Below are 21,303 nucleotides of genomic sequence, written 5' to 3' on the forward strand. Positions count from 1 at the left end.
ACTTTTGTTGCATTTTCAGCATAATTCTTTTTAGATACTAACCAAAGCAGAGGAGACAGACTTTTATGAATGATAACCATGCAGTTACGGATGTCTAGGGGCTCCACATGAAATTTACAAAGAAAATGTGACGTCAGACTTCGGTTTAGAACAGCACTTCCCCTCCTGCGCTCAGCCTTTCCCCTACAGCGCCTGCTCGCTACCACCTCCCCCTCATTATTCTCCCCATGCGTGCCGTGCCGATTGCCCACTAACCGGCCACGTTATTCTGCAAAGACTCTACTCACGGGCAGTACTGTATCCTGGTGCTCTCCAAGCCACCTGATCTTTGTGAGTGGATTAGCGTTGAGCATCACAAAGGGTAGCTTCCATCGTCGGCCTGGCGGTGGGCACTCAACGACTATCAAGTGCTTGTGCGCAGAACCTCATTACCTGTTTCTCTCCCCAAGGCAGAGTTAAGGTGTAAATAATATGATGGTGATGACTGTATTAAGTTTGACTAGATAATGAGAAAGATAAGTAAGGCGTTGTTAATCTACACTACTAGCCATTAAAATTGCTACTCCAAGAAGAAGTGCAGATGATAAATGGATATTTATTGGACAAATACACTCCTGGAAATGGAAAAAAGAACACATTGACACCGGTGTGTCAGACCCACCATACTTGCTCCGGACACTGCGAGAGGGCTGTACAAGCAATGATCACACGCACGGCACAGCGGACACACCAGGAACCGCGGTGTTGGCCGTCGAATGGCGCTAGCTGCGCAGCATTTGTGCACCGCCGCCGTCAGTGTCAGCCAGTTTGCCATGGCATACGGAGTTCCATCGCAGTCTTTAACACTGGTAGCATGCCGCGACAGCGTGGACGTGAACCGTATGTGCAGTTGACGGACTTTGAGCGAGGGCGTATAGTGGGCATGCGGGAGGCCGGGTGGACGTACCGCCGAATTGCTCAACACGTGGGGCGTGAGGTCTCCACAGTACATCGATGTTGTCGCCGGTGGTCGGCGGAAGGTGCACGTGCCCGTCGACCTGGGACCGGACCGCAGCGACGCACGGATGCACGCCAAGACCGTAGGATCCTACGCAGTGCCGTAGGGGACCGCACCGCCACTTCCCAGCAAATTAGGGACACTGTTGCTCCTGGGGTATCGGCGAGGACCATTCGCAACCGTCTCCATGAAGCTGGGCTACGGTTCCGCACACCGTTAGGCCGTCTTCCGCTCACGCCCCAACATCGTGCAGCCCGCCTCCAGTGGTGTCGCGACAGGCGTGAATGGAGGGACGAATGGAGACGTGTCGTCTTCAGCGATGAGAGTCGCTTCTGCCTTGGTGCCAATGATGGTCGTATGCGTGTTTGGCGCCGTGCAGGTGAGCGCCACAATCAGGACTGCATACGACCGAGGCACACAGGGCCAACACCCGGCATCATGGTGTGGGGAGCGATCTCCTACACTGGCCGTACACCACTGGTGATCGTCGAGGGGACACTGAATAGTGCGAACCCATCGTTCTACCATTCCTAGACCGGCAAGGGAACTTGCTGTTCCAACAGGACAATGCACGTCCGCATGTATCCCGTGCCACCCAACGTGCTCTAGAAGGTGTAAGCCAACTACCCTGGCCAGCAAGATCTCCGGATCTGTCCCCCATTGAGCATGTTTGGGACTGGATGAAGCGTCGTCTCACGCGGTCTGCACGTCCAGCACGAACGCTGGTCCAACTGAGGCGCCAGGTGGAAATGGCATGGCAAGCCGTTTCACAGGACTACATCCAGCATCTCTACGATCGTCTCCATGGGAGAATAGCAGCCTGCATTGCTGCGAAAGGTGGATATACACTGTACTAGTGCCGACATTGTGCATGCTCTGTTGCCTGTGTCTATGTGCCTGTGGTTGTGTCAGTGTGATCATGTGATGTATCTGACCCCAGGAATGTGTCAATAAAGTTTCCCCTTCCTGGGACAATGAATTCACGGTGTTTTTATTTCAATTTCCAGGAGTGTATATTATACTAGAGCTGACATGTGATTACATTTACACGCAATTTGGGTGCATAGATCCTGAGAAATGAGTACCCAGAACAACCACTAGGTACGCCTGGGCATTGAGTCAAACAGAGCTTGGATGGTGTGTACAGGTACAGCTGCCCATGCAGCTTCAACACGATACCACAGTTCATCGAGAGTAGTGACTGGCGTATTGTGACGAGTCAGTTGCTCGCCCACCATTGACCAGACGTTTTCAATTGGTGAGAGATGTGGAGAATGTGCTGGCCAGGGCAGCAGTCTAACATTTTCTGTATCCAGAAAGACCCGTACAGGACCTGCAACATGCGGTCGTGCATTATCCTGCTGAAATGTAGGGTTTCGCAGGGATCGAATGAAGGGTAGAGCCACGGGTCGTAACACATCTGAAATGTAGCGTTCACTGTTCAAAGTGCCGTCAATGCTAACAAGAGATGACCAAGACGTGTAACCAATGACACCCCATATCATCACGCCGGGCGATACGCCAGTATGGCGATGGCGAATACACGCTTCCAATGTGCGTTCACCGCGATATCGCCAAACACGGTTGCGACCATCATGATGCTGTAAACAGAACCTTGATTCATCCAAAAAAATGACGTTTTGCCATCCGTTCACCCAGTTTCGTCGTTGAGTACACCATCGCAGGCGCTCCTGTCTGTGATTCAGCGTCAAGGGTAACCGCAGCCATGATCTCCGAGCTGATAGTCCAATCTGCTGCAAACGTCGTCGAACTGTTCGTGCAGATGGTTGTTGTCTTGCAAACGTCCCCATCTGTTGACTCAGGGATCGAGACGTGGCTGCACGATCCGTTACAGCCATGCGGATAAGATGCCTGACATCTAGACTGCTAGTGATACGAGGCCGTTGGGATCCTGCACGACGTTCCGTATTACCCTCCTGAACCCACCGTTTCCATATTCTGCTAACAGTCATTGGATCTCTACCAGCGCGAGCAGGAATGTCGCGATATAATAAACCGCAATCGCGATAGGCTACAACCCGACCTTCATAAACGTGATGGTACGCATTTCTCCTCCTTACACGAGGCATCACAACAACGTTTCACCAGACAACGTCGGTCAACTTCTGTTTGTGTATGAGGAATCGGTTGGAAACTTTCCTCGTGTCAGCAGGTTGTAGGTGTCGCTACCGGCGCCAGCCTTGTGTGAATGCTCTGAAAAGCTAATCATTTGCATATCACAGGATCTTCTTCCTGTCGGTTAAATTTCGCGTCTGTAAAACGTTATTTTCGTGGTGTAGCAATTTCAATGGCCAGTATTGTAAATTAACAGTATATTCATCCTGTGGTCATTGAAGTTGGTGTATCGAATGAAATAGAAAATTGAATGGAAGTTAACCTGTACGGTAATCTTGTGAGTAAAAAGTAAAATGCGAGATGGCTGGTGAGAATGATCTGTGCATCTCAATGTAAGGAAGTCTTTCCTGGAAGTATTCATGTGTAGCGTAGCCATGTATGGAAATGAAACATGGGTGATGAACGGTACAATGAAGAAGAGATTAGAGGCTTTTGAAACATGATGCTGCGGAAGAATGCTTAAGACTAGATAGGTAGTTCGAATAACTTAGCAGGAGGTATGGAAACGAATAGGGGAAAAACGAACAAGACGTCGGTCTAGTAGCTACTACGTTCCGTCGCAGAACTGCTTACGCACTGAACGTGAGACAAGCCTGCAGGCAAGTACGCCCACGCCTACAAAAGCCCGCGGGTTTCGGGTAGCCAGGATGGGGCGGTGATTCCCCGCCTCTCCGCCCACCTGGCTCGCCAGAAGTCTTCCTCACAGTTTTCGCTCCGCCGCCTATCGATCCGCGAGCTTCCGATTCGTAGCGCATCTTCCAACTTGTTTTATTGGATCTGCCGCCAATTCCCTCTCATAAATTTGATTCTGCGGCTCGTTTAAACTTCCTGTTATTCTGCATTAAGTTCTGTTTTGGACGTGGGAAGCCACCGTTTCTCTGCTGCTTTTCCCTGCCGTATCTGGTAGTTGCATGCAGAAACACCACGTATATTCAATAGTGCGCGGGAATACCGTATTATGAGTGTCTGTAAATGAAATAAATTGACGAGCATCACGGGGTGGCATTCCCAGGCAGAACTGAGTATTCATCATAAGTAATGTCCGCCCCGGTAGCTAAGTGGTCAGCGTGACAGACTGTCAATCCTAAGGGCCCGGGTTCGATTCCCGGCTGGGTCGGAAATTTTCTCCGCTCAGGGACTGGGTGTTGTGTTGTCCTAATCATCATCATTTCATCCCCATCGACACGCAGGTCGCCGAAGTGGCGTCAAATCGAAAGACCTGCACCAGGCGAACGGTCTACCCGACGGGAGGCCCTAGCCACACGACATTTCCATTTATCATAAGTAATATTCGAATTGTCACCGGTTTGTATCAAATGAATCAGTTTAGAGGGTATTTAAAACGATTTATATTTAAATATGTCTACATACTGATTATTTACTGACTGGCGTATACTACGGTACATTATTTACCTTAACGATAGAATTACTTCATTTTTCTCCTCATTACGTTCCGTAGAATTGTAGGAATTTTTCAAAATAATCCGTCAGGTACATATTATTTGTATGTAATGTTCGGTATTAGTACCAAGATAATTCATTCCTTTAGGACGCTAAGTCAGTTTCATGAAGGAGTAGTTCCTGTAATAAACTAATACTCGTATTAACATCATGCTGCCTTCTGAACCATGACGGATTATTTACAACTAATTTCATAGAGCTTTAGACAAAATACGTAGCCGGCCGCGGTGGCCGAGCGGTTCTAGGCGCTTCAGTCCGGAACCGCGCGACTGCTACGGTCGCAGGTTCGAATCCTTTCTCGGGCATGGATGTGTGTGATGTCCTTAGGTTAGTTAGGTTTAAGTAATTCTAAGTTCTAGGGGACTGATGACCTCAAATGTTAAGTCCCATAGTGCTCAGAGGCATTTGAACCAAAATACGTAACACTTTAAACAGTTATCTATACGACGATCTTGAGTGAGTATCACATAACATTTTTCTAAACCTTTCTGTGTAGTAGGAACATTCTTTCTCAAATATGCGATGTCTTTGAGCAGGCATTTCAGAAAGAGAATAGTTAGAACACCTTAATTTACTTATCTGTTTAATTCCGACGCTTATAATGACGTCAGGCAGGCAAGTTACATTTCTAAGAACCTCCAGAAACGAATTTTGTATCAAATTTTAACTTTTGTCTACACAGCATGAGCTTTTACCCGTGATGGATCTCGGCGAACACAGTGGCTGTAACTCAGTTACAGATGATTTAGAGCATGGGTTCTCAAACTATTGTGGTGTCGCAACTCTTTTGAAGTATTAAATACACTCCTGGAAATTGAAATAAGAACACCGTGAATTCATTGTCCCAGGAAGGGGAAACTTTATTGACACATTCCTGGGATCAGATACATCACATGATCACACTGACAGAACCACAGGCACATAGACACAGGCAACAGAGCATGCACAATGTCGGCACTAGTACAGTGTATATCCACCTTTCGCAGCAATGCAGGCTGCTATTCTCCCATGGAGACGATCATAGAGATGCTGGATGTAGTCCTGTGGAACGGCTTGCCATGCCATTTCCACCTAGCGCCTCAGTTGGACCAGCGTTCGTGCTGGACGTGCAGACCGCGTGAGACGACGCTTCATCCAGTCCCAAACATGCTCAATGGGGGACAGATCCGGAGATCTTGCTGGCCAGGGTAGTTGACTTACACCTTCTAGAGCACGTTGGGTGGCACGGGATACATGCGGACGTGCATTGTCCTGTTGGAACAGCAAGTTCCCTTGCCGGTCTAGGAATGGTAGAACGATGGGTTCGATGACGGTTTGGATGTACCGTGCACTATTCAGTGTCCCCTCGACGATCACCAGTGGTGTACGGCCAGTGTAGGAGATCGCTCCCCACACCATGATGCCGGGTGTTGGCCCTGTGTGCCTCGGTCGTATGCAGTCCTGATTGTGGCGCTCACCTGCACGGCGCCAAACACGCATACGACCATCATTGGCACCAAGGCAGAAGCGACTCTCATCGCTGAAGACGACACGTCTCCATTCGTCCCTCCATTCACGCCTGTCGCGACACCACTGGAGGCGGGCTGCACGATGTTGGGGCGTGAGCGGAAGACGGCCTAACGGTGTGCGGGACCGTAGCCCAGCTTCATGGAGACGGTTGCGAATGGTCCTCGCCGATACCCCAGGAGCAACAGTGTCCCTAATTTGCTGGGAAGTGGCGGTGCGGTCCCCTACGGTACTGCGTAGGATCCTACGGTCTTGGCGTGCATCCGTGCGTCGCTGCGGTCCGGTCCCAGGTCGACGGGCACGTGCACCTTCCACCGACCACTGGCGACAACATCGATGTACTGTGGAGACCTCACGCCCCACGTGTTGAGCAATTCGGCGGTACGTCCACCCGGCCTCCCGCATGCCCACTATACGCCCTCGCTCAAAGTCCGTCAACTGCACATACGGTTCACGTCCACGCTGTCGCGGCATGCTACCAGTGTTAAAGACTGCGATGGAGCTCCGTATGCCACGGCAAACTGGCTGACACTGACGGCGGCGGTGCACAAATGCTGCGCAGCTAGCGCCATTCGACGGCCAACACCGCGGTTCCTGGTGTGTCCGCTGTGCCGTGCGTGTGATCATTGCTTGTACAGCCCTCTCGCAGTGTCCGGAGCAAGTATGGTGGGTCTGACACACCGGTGTCAATGTGTTCTTTTTTCCATTTCCAGGAGTGTATTTTACGGACTCCAAAAATAAGCTAAACCTGGTCTTATGTTCATTCTTTAATTATAACCATGTAATGAAAATGATACAGCAACAGGTACAGTATACACTACTGACTTCTGTAACATATACAATAGAACACACAGTAATATAACACATAAAATAACACTATAATGTTCCCACAGTACATTGATAAAATTGTTTCCAGTTAATAGGAGAAATGAAGATGATTTTTATTTTTTATCTACTGTATGATGCAAGCTTGATAGAAGAGAGTTGAAGACGCATGTCGGATTCAGCAGCCAGTCTGTTGCATCTTTTTAGCTGCAAATGCTGAGAATCCAATCTGACAGAAGCAGGTTAGTGGGAACAGGAGAAGAAGAGTCAGAACCTGTGTGGCAAGTTGTAGCTAAGGTGCACCAAAAATCAAGTGATATTATTTTGAACAATGATTCCATGCTTGATTCTGATGTCATTTCTAAAAAGGATTCATAGGTTTCGTTTCGCTTATTTTCAGCCTTCTGCGAATTTGGCACAAAAGGATTCTGAACCCAGGCGTTCATTTTCAGTTTTGTATTCTGCTCTTCAAGAAAATACGTCTCAAAAGATGCACACATATCATGGAGACATTGGACCAGTTCTTCAAATATTTCGTTTGGTAATGTTGCTGGCTCACCAACGAACACATTCAGTGTTAAAAAGCTTCCTATTGCCATCATAAGCAATCCAAAAATCTAATTTTTTAAGGTGGTTATTTTCTTATTAGTACTGAAATCTGTTTTCTGTTTGCCTTGTAAAGATAGATTTAATTAATTAATTTTTCGAAGTATATCTGCCAAAAAACCTAATCTGAGCAACCAAGTCAGATCAGTCAAACGGTGTTTTAATTTAAAAGAAATATAAATCATAAAAACTTGTAATTTTGCTATTAATTTGAATAATCTTGTTAAGATCTCACCCCAAGATAAACATCTAATCTCGATGTGGAATATTAGTGTTTTATGTTTGCTTCCATGATGTTCATACAGTACTGAAAAAGATCAGCACTGAAGACAGAATGATTTAACGTCATTGATTATTGTTACTGCTTCATCAAGAACCAGTTTTAGATTTGAGCAGTCTCTGCGGCAGTTGCAGTCGCTCGCTACTACAGTGTAGTTGTAGTCTGTCGCTGGTAAGCGTAGTTTGTAGTTAGTAGTTGTTAAAGTCACAGTGCACAACAAATTGTAAAATTCTGTTATATGGAACTGGATGATAATTGTGATCAGCCGCAGAGCTGAACGATACCATGGAATGAGATGATGAACAAATGAATAATTGTTAATATAATGAAAAATCAACAGTGCTATTAAGTCAGCCATCTATTGTAAGGTAAATTTTATTATTTTTATTGGCGTGCGCGTAGTTAAGTCACTTGTCTGAGATGTTAACATGAATTCGTTTCAATCTTTTCATTTGTGATTCGTCAGCACCAGTTGACCCAGATTTTTAATACGTATTTTCAATTTTCCCGCGTAATGCATTGTAGATCTTTATCAATAACGTAAAAAATTATCAGAATATAATTGTTTTTACCAGTCAACTATAAAAATTGAATTTCCCCTTAAGTCACTGCCAGTCCCGATCCAGTCATTTATCTAAATTAAAATATTCCAGAATTTTCGTCATATCATAGTCATGTGCTCTTTAGTAATCAGACAACCAGCTGTGCAGATGTGTTACTAAGTAAAGTCAGTTTTTCTAGTAATTCATCTCAAACAAATGTTATCCAGTATTAGCAGATAGGCCAGCATTGCACTGAGCTGTGTCATTTACGAGCAGATATATAGACAGCGGTATCCGGCGACACCATCACCAGGTAAGAATTTTTCAGTTCATTTATCACGGACAGATTCAGATTGATTTCACAGGGCCATGACGTAGCGCTGCTTACGTCAAAATTTATCAGTTTTTCGTGAGTTAAGATTTATCATACGTCAGAACTTAATTATACAAATATCATTATTTTCTAATTTTTTTTATTTATACGGGAAGGTTACAAATCGCGTGTTAACTCAGGCACATGCTTCGATTGTCGGCTGTGGAGGCCCAGCGTTAGGAGTGTTCGGTGTACTGTGTGTCCAGACACAATTGAACTCTCTCCAACGTTAAAGTCTGATAGTTCCGACACAGTTCACAGCCTGTCCTGTTTTACTAGTCTGCCCAGTCTGCGACGTCCGACTTATGTAATGGCGGGTTCAAAAATGGTTCAAATGGCTCTGAGCAGTATGGGACTTAACTTCTGAGGTCATCAGTCCCCTAGAACTTAGAACTACTTAAACCTAACTAACCTAAGGACATCACACACATCCATACCCGAGGCAGGATTCGAACCTGTGAGCGTAGCGGTCACGCGGTTCCAGATTGAAGCCCCTAGAACCGCTCGGTCACAAGGCCGACTGTATTGGCGGGTTGTCACCCCACCACACCACCGAGCCTCTGCGCCATCACAATCTGCCCTGTCCACAAACTCAAACCGTGTGCCTCCCTGTTCTACACACGCACAGCATGCTGACTGATACTGCATGCACTGTACGTGTGTCTGACTAGCAATCGTTCCTCGTCAGGCGGCGCTGCTATCGCCTGGACGGGTTTATGTCGACAGTAGGTCGATGGTCATAATGTTCTGGCTGTTCAGTGTAAATATTGTAAGAGGTCCATGGCCTGCCCGGTTGGCCGTGCGGTCTAACGCACGGTTTTCCGGGCGAGAAGGAGCGCCTGGTCCCCGGCACGAATCCGCCCGGAGGATTTGTGTCGAGGTCCGGTGAACCGGCGAATCTGTGGATGGTTTTTAGGCAGTTTTCCATCTGCTTCGGCGAATGCGGGCTGGTTCCCCTTATTCCGCCTCACTGGGTTCGGTGTGGGGCGGCGGAGGGGTGAAGTGGACTGCGGTAGTCGTCGTGGGATTGTGGACCACTGCGGCTGCGGCGGGGACGGAGCCTCTCCGTCGTTTCTAGGTCCCCGGTTAACACACAATACAATACAAGAGGTCCATGACTAAGGAATTTATTGCTAGCGCACTCGAGCAGATGTAATTTCGATGGATTGCTCACGCCCTGCCAGCGATATGTAAGGTATAATAGAATCGCAAACCAGAGAGCAATGTCGGCTGCGTAGCTCGCAGTCGGCCGGACGTGCCTGAGCGATGTAGTATAAGGTAAAAGCTGCCGCGCGCATATGTAATTTGTAACAACTGATTTTGTACTAATTGTAATATCAAGTCCCATGTAAATGTTTTCAAAAATCTTTTAATAATAATCTTTCTTATAAAAACAACTTTTGACAATCAGTCATCTGAATTTAAAGATTTTACTAATTTCTCCTATCCATGGTCATCCCGATTATCATAAAGAAAAATCAGGTGTTTCTTTTTATACATGGCAAGTCTAGCGGGCAGCATTGCACTGGGCTGCGCCAGAAAAATTTCTTATAGGAGCAGATATATACGCGCTATCCGTCGACTTCATTGAGGTAAGAATTTTCAGTTTATTCAGAATGATCTTTCAAGGCCATGATGCAGCACTGCTGACGTCCAAAATTTACCAGTTTAAATTCACAGTCAGTTAATTATTGAAAGGTTATATGTTAGCCACAGTTTTCATTGGGAGGTTAGTCACATTTTTATTGCGAGGTTACGGAAGTAAACTGTTGGGAGGTTACAATGTCCTTACAAAACAAATTATTGTTTTCATGAAACGACGCCTCTACTGCAAGACCGCGAGGCCACTACCAGGGCTAAACTGAGAAGCAGTCAAAGTCTTTGCGTAATTTAATGAAGCAGTACAGTATTCAGCAAAGTGAACTGTTTTGTGTGACTTTGACTTGCTTTATATAACGTATTACGTAACTGGCGCCTTTTTTCTTGTAACTGCGTCATGTGTCACGGCCGTTTTGTGTTCTTCGCGCCACAGGACGAGGTGCGTGGAAATATATGGGAGCGACTGCTACCATTTTGTCGTTAATTATGGCGCTTATTGTACAGCATAGAGAACTGAAGCGAGGGAGAAAGGGTGGGGGTCTTCTATGTCATTCCCCCCTCTTCCCCCGTCCACCCGCCCTCAGATGCCGGCGGCCTCCGAAGAAAGCGGAAAGAAAGGAAGAGGCGCAGCGCAATCTGCAGTCTGAGTAGGCGACGGGGGCGGTGGGGGCGGCGTTCATTACCAGTGGGGTGGTGGGGGGGGGGGGGGGGGGGGGGAGGACGCGACTGCACACAAAACGCGAGCGCAGCCTTTGTCCCCGCAGTGAAACCGAGGCGAGAAGCCACTTACATCACAAGCTGCAGCCGGAAATTGGCGACCGCGCCGGGGCAACCTCGGAGGCAGTTCTGCGTTAGCGTCCCTCGTTACTTACCGCGCAGACGCTGCGGCCCACTCCCAAGGTTTTTCCTACGACACGTGAAATACTGATGTAAGGATTCCCTGTTTTCCTCAGCATAGCGCAGTTTCGTATATCTGATGCTTGTTCGTGGCAATAAGCTGCTGCCAAGTTGTGCTCTACAGGGTGACCCACAAGTCCGTTGACATTTGAAAATGGATCAATCTATATCTACAACTGCATCTGTACTCTACAAGCCACCGTGAAGTGCATGGCAGAGGGTACGTCTCATTGTACCAATTATTAGGGCTTCTTCCTATTCCATTCACTTATGAAGTGCCAGAACAATGATTGTTTGAATGCCTCTGCACGTGCAGTAATTATTTTAATCTTATTCTTAGGATCCCTATCTGTGCGATACGTAGGAGGCTGTAGTGTATTCTTGGAGTCATCACTGAAAGCGGTTCTTGAAACCTAGTTGTTGAAACTTTGTTAATGCACTTTCTCGGGATAGTTTAAGTCTATTTTCAAGAGTCTTCCAGTTCAGTTTCTTCAGTATCTCTATGACACTCTCCCACGGATGAAACAAACCTACGACCGTTCGTGCTGTCCTTCTCTGTATACGTTCCATATCCCCTGTTAGTCCTGTTTAGTACGGATCCCACACACAAGAGCAATATTCTGGAACCGGTCACACGAGTGGTTTGTAAACAATCTCCTTTGTAGACTGATTGCACTTCCCCACTGTTCTTACAGTAAACCGAAATCTACCACCTGCTTTTCGCAAGACTGAACCTTTGTGATCATTCCATTTCATAGCCTTACGAAGTGTTACACCCAAGTATTTGTACGAATTTGCCTGTTCCAACTGTGAATCACTGATATTATAATCATAGGATACTAAGTTTTTCGGTTTCTGAAGTGTACAATTTTACGATTTGGAACATTTAAAGCTACACTCATGCTTATAAATTAAGGATAATGCTGATACAAGGTGAAACAACGCTCTGGTGGGCTGTTTGCGGGTTTAAATCACCTCGGGGTATGACCATGCAGTGCATTTGATTTGCGGTCGTCGCACGGTGGCGCTGGCAGCACTCCACATACGCAGAGGTGTGTTGGTGCATGTCAGAGTACGGTGCAGCGAGTAAGTGTGCAGACGTTTTAAGACGTTTTAATCGTGACTGGGTGTTGAAAACGGCTCAAAGAACACACACTGATGACGTTATGAGGGGCAGAATACTAGGGCGACTGGAGGCTGGTCAAACACAGCAGGTCGTAGCACGGTCCCTCCGTGTGCCACAAAGTGTGATCTCAAGATTATGGCAACGATTCCAGCAGACAGGAAACGTGTCCAGGCTCTACAGTACGAGACGTCCACAGTGTACAACACCACAAGAAGACCGATATCTCATCATCAGTGCCCGCAGACGGCCACGGAGTACTGTAGGTAGCCTTGCTCGGAACCGTACTGCAGCCACTGGAACAGTGGTCTCGAGACACACAGTCTACAGACGACTGAACATATGGTTTATTCGCCCGGAAACCTGAAAGGTGCATCCCAATAACTCCTGGTCACAGGAGAGCCCGTAAGCCTGATCTCAAGAACACAGTATATGGTCTTTGGAACAGTGGTCCCAAGTTATGTTCACGGGCGAGTCCAGGTATGGTCTGAACAGTGATTCTTGTCGGGCCTTCATCTGGCGTGAACCAGGAACCAGATACTAACCCCTTAATAACCTTGAAGGGGACCTGTATGGAGGTCGTGGTTTGATGGTGTGGGGTGGGATTATGATTGGTGCACGTACACCCTTGCATGTCTTTGACAGAGAAACTGTAACAGGTCGGGTGTATCGGGACGTCATTTTGCACCAGTATGTCTGTCTTTTCATGGGTGCAGTGGGTCCCAACTTCCTCCTGATGGATGATAACGCATGGCCCCACGGAGCTGCCATCGTGGAGGACAACCTTGAAACTGAAGATATCAGGCGAATGGAGTGGCCTGCCTGTTCTCAAGATCTAAACTCCATCGAGCACGTCTGGGATGCTCTCGGTCGACGTATCGCTGCACGTCTTCAAACCCCTACGACACTTCAGGAACTCCGACAGGCACTGGTGCAAGAATGGGAGGCTATACCCCAGCAGCTGATCGACCACCTGATCCAGAGTATGCCAACCCGTTGTAAGGCCTGTGTAAGTGTGCATGGTGATCATATCCCATACTGATGTCGGGGTACATGCGCAGGAAACAGTGGCGTTTTGTAGCACATGTGTTTCGGGACGATTTTCTCAACTTATCACCAATACCGTGGACTTACAGATCTGTGTCGTGTGTGTTGCCTATGTGCCTATGCTATTAGCGCCAGTTTCGTGTAGTGCCACGTTGTGTGGCAGCACATTCTGCAATTATCCTTAATTTATGAGCATGAGTGTAGTTGCCAATCTTTGCACCACTTTGAAATTTTATCAAGATCTGACTGAATAGTCACACAGCTCCTTTCAGACAGTTCTTCATTATAGATAATTGCATCACACGCAAAAAGTCTGAGGATACCATTAATATTGTCTGCTAGATCACTAATATAAGACTCGTACGACTCGAATAGCAAGGGTCACAACACCCCTCCCCCCCCCCCCCCCCCCCCCGGGCCACATCTGAAGTTACTTCATGTATAATGTAGGTAAATGGGTAGAAATTGATACGCATGCTGAAAAGGCATAGGGTTTTATGAAAACCAAGAACCAGTCCAAAAACTGGCCAACAGATGGCGCTAGACAGCAACACGTCAGCGACGTCGCTTGAGAATCGTGCGTAAAATTAGCTGTAGTTAGAGAGAGAGTCAGAACATATCGAGCCTCGCTGATAAACAACTGCTGGGAGGTACGTCTTTCGAGCAGAACGGCGCTCTACCCCGTACTGCTAAATGAGAGATCTCTTGCGCACATTGTTTGGTGAGGATCGCGTGCTGAGCTGCGACGTCCGTCAAGCTTGCCTTCCAAGTCCCCAGGCAACAATCTGTGTGGTTACCTGAAGTCGCAAGTCTACCTCGATCGTCCGACCTTACTAGGAATGCTAAAAGACACAGCTTTTCACGACAGCTCTGATATTCTGTACGATGTTGTTCACAATATTGTCCCTCGATTGGATGACGGCCGACATGCTGAGCATTTGTTACAGAGAGCATCGTCTTTAGCCGGCCGTGGTGGCCAAGAGGTTAAAGGCGCTACAGTCTGGAACCGCGCGGCCGCTACGGTCGCAGGTTCGAATCCTGCCTCGGGCATGGATGTGTGTGATGTCCTTAGGTTAGTTAGGTTTAAGTAGTTCTAAGTTCTAGGGGACTGATGACCTTAGAAGTTAAGTCCCATAGTGCTCAGAGCCATTTGAGCCATCGTCTTTACTAAAAATCAGCTATTCTGTTAATTGTTCCTTTTGTATCGTATGAAGCGCCATCTGTTGTTCATTTTGTGCACTTTTCCTTGGTTTTAATAAAACCCCATGTCATTTAAAGTGTGTGTATCAATTTTTACCTCTCTGCCTACTTTAATCCGTGAAGTATTGCGATTTCAAATGTTAACGGACTTTTGAGTCGCCCTATACGTCTACATTTGTTGTTATGGTATTCAGTCCGAATCTCGTTTAATACAGCTCTACACGCTGCTCTGTCTTACGCAGTTCTCTTCTTTCTGAACTTGCTAACTGTATTCATTCGTCTCCCTCTACAGTTTTACCGCCAAAGTTCCATCCGTTATGAAATTGACATTTCCCTGGTGCCACAGGATTCCTTCCTTTAGTCAAGTTGTGCCATATACTCCTTTTTCCCCAGTCGATTCGGTGCCTCCTTATTAGTTACTCGATGTACCTATCTAATCTTCAGCACTCTTCCGTTGCACCAAATTTCAGAAATTTCTATTTCTTCTTTTCTGAGCTGCTTGTCGTCCATATGTCATTTCTGTATAAGGCTACACTCCAGGCAAATAGCTTCACGAAAAGCTTCTTAACTCTTCAATTTATACTAGATATTAAAAAATTTCTCTTTTTCAGAAATGCCTTTCGTGCTACACCCCATCTACATAGTATACCCAATCTACTGCAGCCGTACTCAGTTATTTTGCTGCCCAACAAGCAAAAATCATCTACTACTTTTAGTGTACCACTTCCTAGTCTAATTGCACTCCAAGGGGGAAAAAAACGAAGCACCACGAAGGCATTATCCAAATGGGATGGAAGTCAGTATATTTGACGTACATATAGAGAGACAAACAAATGATTACAGTTTCAGAAAAAAATGCATGATTTATTAAAGAGAAAAGCAGCACTCCGTCTTCAGGCCCCAAGTGGCCCATCGGGACCATCCGACCGCCGTGTCATCCTCATATGAAGATGGGGATAGTAGGGGCATGTGGTCAGTACACCACTCTCCCGGTCGTTATGATGGTTTTCTGTGACCGGAGCCGCTACTGTTCGGTCGAGTAGCTCCTCAAATGGTATCACGAGGCTGAGAACACCCCGAAAAATGGCAACAGCACATGGCGGTCCATATGGTTATCCATCCAAGTGCCGGCCACGCCCGACAGCGATTAACTTCGGTGATCTGACGGGAACCGGTGTGTCCACTGCAGCAAGGCTGTTGCCATTGAAGAGAAAGAACTGCACAAACTGAGGAAGCCAGTAACGCATTGCTGCACCTATGTTCCTTATGCAAGCAGTTATTATGCTTGGCACTTGGCACTGATTGATGAGTTGTTGGATGTCCTCCTGTGAGATATCGTGCCAAATTTTCTCTAATTGGCGTGTTAAATCGCTGACTCCATACAGGCGGCTGATACACACACGACTTCACAGCCTTGACTTACGTCACCCATAGAACGTTCCATGACAGCCTACTACCAGTCCCACAGCTTTTGTGGCTCTCCAAAGCGACCAGTGTGCTCGCTTAAGGGGTGAGTAATATTTTGTCCGGTGAGGTTTCTAGCTTATGCCGACTTATTTGTAGATGTAGTTCTGTTATGATGCACACTGAGTTAACAAAAGTCATGGGATAGCCATATGCACATATACAGACAGCGGTTGTATCTCGTACACAAGCTATAAGAGGGCAGTGCATTTGTGGAGCTGTCATTTGTACTCAGGTGATTCATGTGTTTATGAGGTGATTATGACCGTACGACGGGAATGAAACGGACTTTGAACACGGAATGGTAGCTGTAACTAGAAGCATGGGACATTCAACTTCGGAAATCGTTACGGAATTCAATATTCCGAGAACCACAGTGTCAAGAGTTTGCCGAGAATACCAGATTCTCACCACGAGCAAAGCAGTGGCCGACAGCCTTCACTTCCGAAGCGATAGCAGTGGCGTTCACATACCGTTTTCAGTGCTCACAGACAAGGAATACTGCGTAAAATAACCGCAGAAATCAATGTCGGACGTATGACAAATGTATCCGTTAGTATAGTGCGGCGAAATCATACATTAATGGGCTACACCAACAAGCGACCGACGGCAGTTAACACCACGACATCGCCTGCAGCTCTTCTTCTAGGCTCGTGACCGTATCGATTGGACCCTACACGACTGCAGCCTGGTCTCGTAAGTCCCTATTTCAGTTGGTAAGAGCTGATGGTAGGGTTCGAGTGTGGCGCAGATCTCACGAAGCTATAGACCCAAGTTGTCAACAAGGCACTGTGGAAGCTGGTGGTGGCCCCACAATGGAGTGGGCTGTCTTTACATGAGTTGGACTGGGCCCTTTGGTCCAACTGAACCTATCATTGACTGGAAATGGTTACGTTCGTCTACTTGGAGATTATTTGCGTCCATTCACGGTCTTCATTTTCCCAAACAACGATGCCATGTCACTGCGCCTCGGTTGTTCGTGATTGGTTTGAAGAACATTCTGAACAATACGAGCGAACGATTTGGCCACCCTGCAATTTTTTTTTGTCCTCAGTCTTCTGTCTGGTCTGATGCGGACCGCCACTAATTCCTCTCCTGTGCCAACCTCTCCATCTCAGACTAGCGCTTGCAACCTACGTCCTCCTGGATGCATTCCAGTCTCTGTCTTCCTCTAGAATTTTTACCCTCTACAGCTCCCTCTAGTACCATGGAAGCTATTCCTCTGATGTCTTAAAAGATGTCCTATCATCCTGTCCCTTCTTCTTACCTGTGATTTCCACACATTCCTTTCCTCTTCGATTTTGCGCAGAAGCTCTTCACTCCTTACCTTACCAGTCCACCCAAATTTCAACATTCGTCTGTAGCAACACATTTCAAATGCTTCGATCCTATTCCGTTCTAGTGACCCCACAGTCCATATATCAAAAATGTCCAAATTTGTGTGAATTCTTAAGGGACCAAACTGCTAATGTCCTCGGTCCCTAGACTTACACACTACTACTTAATCTAACTTATGCTAAGAACAACACACACACCCATGCCCGAGGAAGGACTCGAACAGCCAGCAGGTGTGGCCAAGCGGTTCTAGGCGCTCCAGTCTGCAACTGCGCGACCGCTACGGTCGCAGGTTCGAATCCTGTCTCGGGCATGGATGTGTGTGATGTCCTTAAGTTAGTTAGGTTTAAGTAGTTCTAAGTTCTAGGGGACTGATGACCTCAGATGTCAAGTCCCATAGTGCTCAGAGCCATTTCAACCATTTGAAGACTCGAACCTCCGGTGGGAGGCGCCGCGCAATCCGTGACATGGTGCCTCAAACCGCGCGGCCACTCCGCGTGACTCCATATTTCGCTACTATACAGTGCTGTGATCCAAACGTACCTTCTCAGAAATTTATCAATTATGGAGGGCTATAGAAGCACATGGTTCCATATTTCTGCAGTGAACTTCCAAAAACTTGTAGAGTCCTTGCATAGCGTCGGGCAAAAGGAGGTCCGACACGATAGTCGGAGTTATTCCACGGCTTTTGTCACCTCAGTGCACAGGATACAGATACTTATGTATGTTCCTATGTGTCAAATCTTGCCCCTACTCATTTCTGCCGGCCTGGAGACCTCAGGTGACATGGGGATACCCCATCGCTGGAGTTTAGGAGCGGTTTGACGACTGCCGATTTCTCGTATGGCAGCAGAGCGGAGGAAGTCTGCAGAATGGGTTTCTGACGAGCTTGGAGTTCTCAGTCGCGTATTGGAGCACGAAATCCTTGATTCAAGTTATTCTTATATGACACGAGACACCAAATATTTATTTGCTATCAACCGACCGAATGAGAAATGCAACTCCAATGTAGCTGCGGGTTCATGAGTACACTAATGTACTATAAATGAACTTTACATACCCTAGGGTTGTTATCTGTGAATTTAAAGTACGAGGCGTGTTTTTTAAGTAGGCTAAGGTCCGTTTTGTTGTAGACACTAGTAGTTCGCGCGCATACCGCAGCGAACGCGTGCGTCGTTTACCGGCATGCCTCGGGAACAACTGTGCTCAGTTTCAGCTCTGTAGCTAACCTGTACGGTTCTGTTCTGTGCTTTCAAAATGTTTAATACCATCACCTCGCCCGCCGCGTGTGAGGTTCCCTCAGTGATACGGTTTTTGTCAGCAAGGAACCTGTCTGCTGCAGAAATTCATCGACATATTTGCGAAGTGTACGGTGATACTGTTATGAGTGGAAGCAAAGTGCGTAAGTGAGTACGAGAATTCAAAGACGGCGGAGACAAGGTCCATGATGAGAACCTCTCCGGAAGCCCTTCTTTGATTACAGACGATTTGGTGGCTTCAGTTGAAGCGAGGATTCGTGAGAACAGGCGCTTCACAATAACAGGTCTCTCAAACGAATTTCCCGACGTGTCGAGATCAGTGCTTTACAACTTTGTTCCTGAACACCTAAAGTTTAGGAAACTGTGCTCCCATTGACCCTGAAACTCCTAACAGAGGACCGCAAAAACCAAAGATTTGAGTGTGCAATGAAGTTCTTGACTCATTATCACGAAGAAGGTGATGGGTTCTTGAGTCACTCCCGAATCGAAGCAACAGAGCATGGAATGGAGACACACACACACTCGCCTGTAAAGGTGAAGGCCAAACAGACTGTCCCAGCGCAAAATCATGGCGTCGGTGTTTTGGGATAGCTATGGTGTTTTGTTGGTCGCTTCATGCAACGAGGAACCACTATCAATGCAAAAGCATACTACCAAACCCTGAGAAAGCTACACAGAGCGATTCAAAACAAAAGACGCGGCATGCTGACAAAGGCAATTGTACTTCTCCATCACAATGTAAGACTTCACACTGCAGGTCAGACCCGCGATTTATTGGACAGTTTTGGCTGGGAAGTTTTAGACCACCCACCCTACAATCCTGATCTTGCGCCCAGCGATTACCACCTATTCCTCCATCTCAAACAACACCTCAGTGGCAACCGATACAATGATGACGACGACGTGAAAACTGTAGTGAACTCTTGGTTATCGGAGCATGCGGCAAGTTTTTATGAAGAGGGTATTTTAGAAATTGGTTGAGAGATATGATACGTATTTGAACAAACTTGGCAACTATGTCGAAAAACAGGGTGAAGTATGTACTTTCTAAAGAAGAACTTACTTTTTTGAAATAACCTTTCGTCGTGTACTTATGTTCAAACGGACCTTACTTAAAAACACTCCTCGTATATTGAATACAACGTCTAGTACGATCCGTTCTGATTCTAACATACCTTTCTCATTGTTTTTTGGTTGGCCGGCCAGTGTGGCCGTGCGGTTCTAGGCACTTCAGTCTGGAACCGCGTGACCGCTACAGTCGCAGGTTCGAATCCTGCCTCGGACATGGATGTGTGTGATGTCCTTAGGTTAGTTAGGTTTAAGTAGTTCTAAGTTCTAGGGGACTGATGACCACAGATGTTAAGTCCCATAGTGCTCCGAGCCATTTGAACCATTTTTTTGTTTTTTGTTTGTTACTGACTTGATTGTGAGGAGTAGTCAGGATAGTTGTGTCCTACATTGCAAAGATAGAACACAGTTTACAATCACTCGCATTGGCCGGTGACGCAGAGACCGGTGGAACAGACAAACGGTTCCTGTGTTGATGGTAGTGGAGTTCACGAAGTGGACGGCTAGCCAGAAGAAAAGGCTAAAACTAGCACAAGTCGTCGTAAGCGTACACAAACCGTCTAGGAAGGAATCCCGATCGACAATGTAAAAACAGGCGAGCTCAGTCACTCTAGTACTGAATGGCGCGTATCGAAGGCTGCAGTGAAATAGCGAGACTGAGGCACAAGAGCGGGGCCACGGTATTATTACTCGCCCCCTCGCGTCGGTGGACGGGCCACGTGAAATGCCTGCGGCTGCGGAGCTGTGGCCGTGGTATGGAGCCCGGGTATCTCTGACATTCTCCACATCGATACTCAGGCCGGGCGGGGAATCCGAATCAGTGTCGGACACTAAAAGGAGTATGTCTATTGCTAAATATTTGCAGCCATATTCCTCAGTTGCTAATAATAAATTCAATTATGTTTTATCTTATATTGATGACAAGAAAACTTCCATCTTTTGCAATAGAAATATATTCTTAAATAACAGACACGTTCGCCTACCCATGTCAGGCATCTTCAGTCATCTATAATACATATACACTACTGGCCATTATAATTGCTACACCACAAAGATGACGTGCTACAGACGCGAAATTTAACCGACAGAAAGAACATGCTGTGATATGCAAATGATTAGCTTTTCAGAGCATTCACACAAGGCTGGCGCCGATGGCGATACCTACAACGTGCTGACATGAGGAAAGTTTCCAACCGATTTCTCATACACAAATAGCAGTTGACCGGCGTTGCCTGGTGAAACGTTGTTGTGACGCCTCATGTAAGGAGGAGAAATGCGTACCATCACGTTTCCGACTTTGATAAAGGTCGGATTGTAGCCGATCGCGATTGCGGTTTATCGTATAGCGACATTTCTGCTCGCGTTGGTCGAGATCCAATGACTGTTAGCAGAATATGGAATCGGTGGGTTCAGGAGGGTAATACGGAACGCCGTGCTACATCCCAACGGCCTCGTATCACTAGCAGTCGAGATGACAGGCATCTTATCCGCATGGCTGTAACGGATCGTGCAGCCACGTCTCGATCCCTGAGTCAACAAATGGGGACGTTTGCAAGACAACAACCATCTGCACGAACAGTTCGAC

At 46.9% G+C, this 21,303-nt stretch overlaps 1 long non-coding RNA gene and 1 pseudogene across 1 annotated transcript in view; both read right to left on the reverse strand.

The window, feature by feature from the left end:
* The window catches only part of LOC124798702, a 436,588-nt gene that overhangs the window by 17,861 nt on the left and 397,424 nt on the right, over positions 1-21,303 (reverse strand). The window lies entirely within an intron of this gene.
* Positions 15,677-15,794, reverse strand: LOC124799891 (annotated as a pseudogene).

The sequence above is a fragment of the Schistocerca piceifrons genome, chromosome 5 (assembly GCF_021461385.2).
Source record: "Schistocerca piceifrons isolate TAMUIC-IGC-003096 chromosome 5, iqSchPice1.1, whole genome shotgun sequence".
NCBI classification, from domain to species: Eukaryota; Metazoa; Arthropoda; class Insecta; order Orthoptera; family Acrididae; genus Schistocerca; species Schistocerca piceifrons.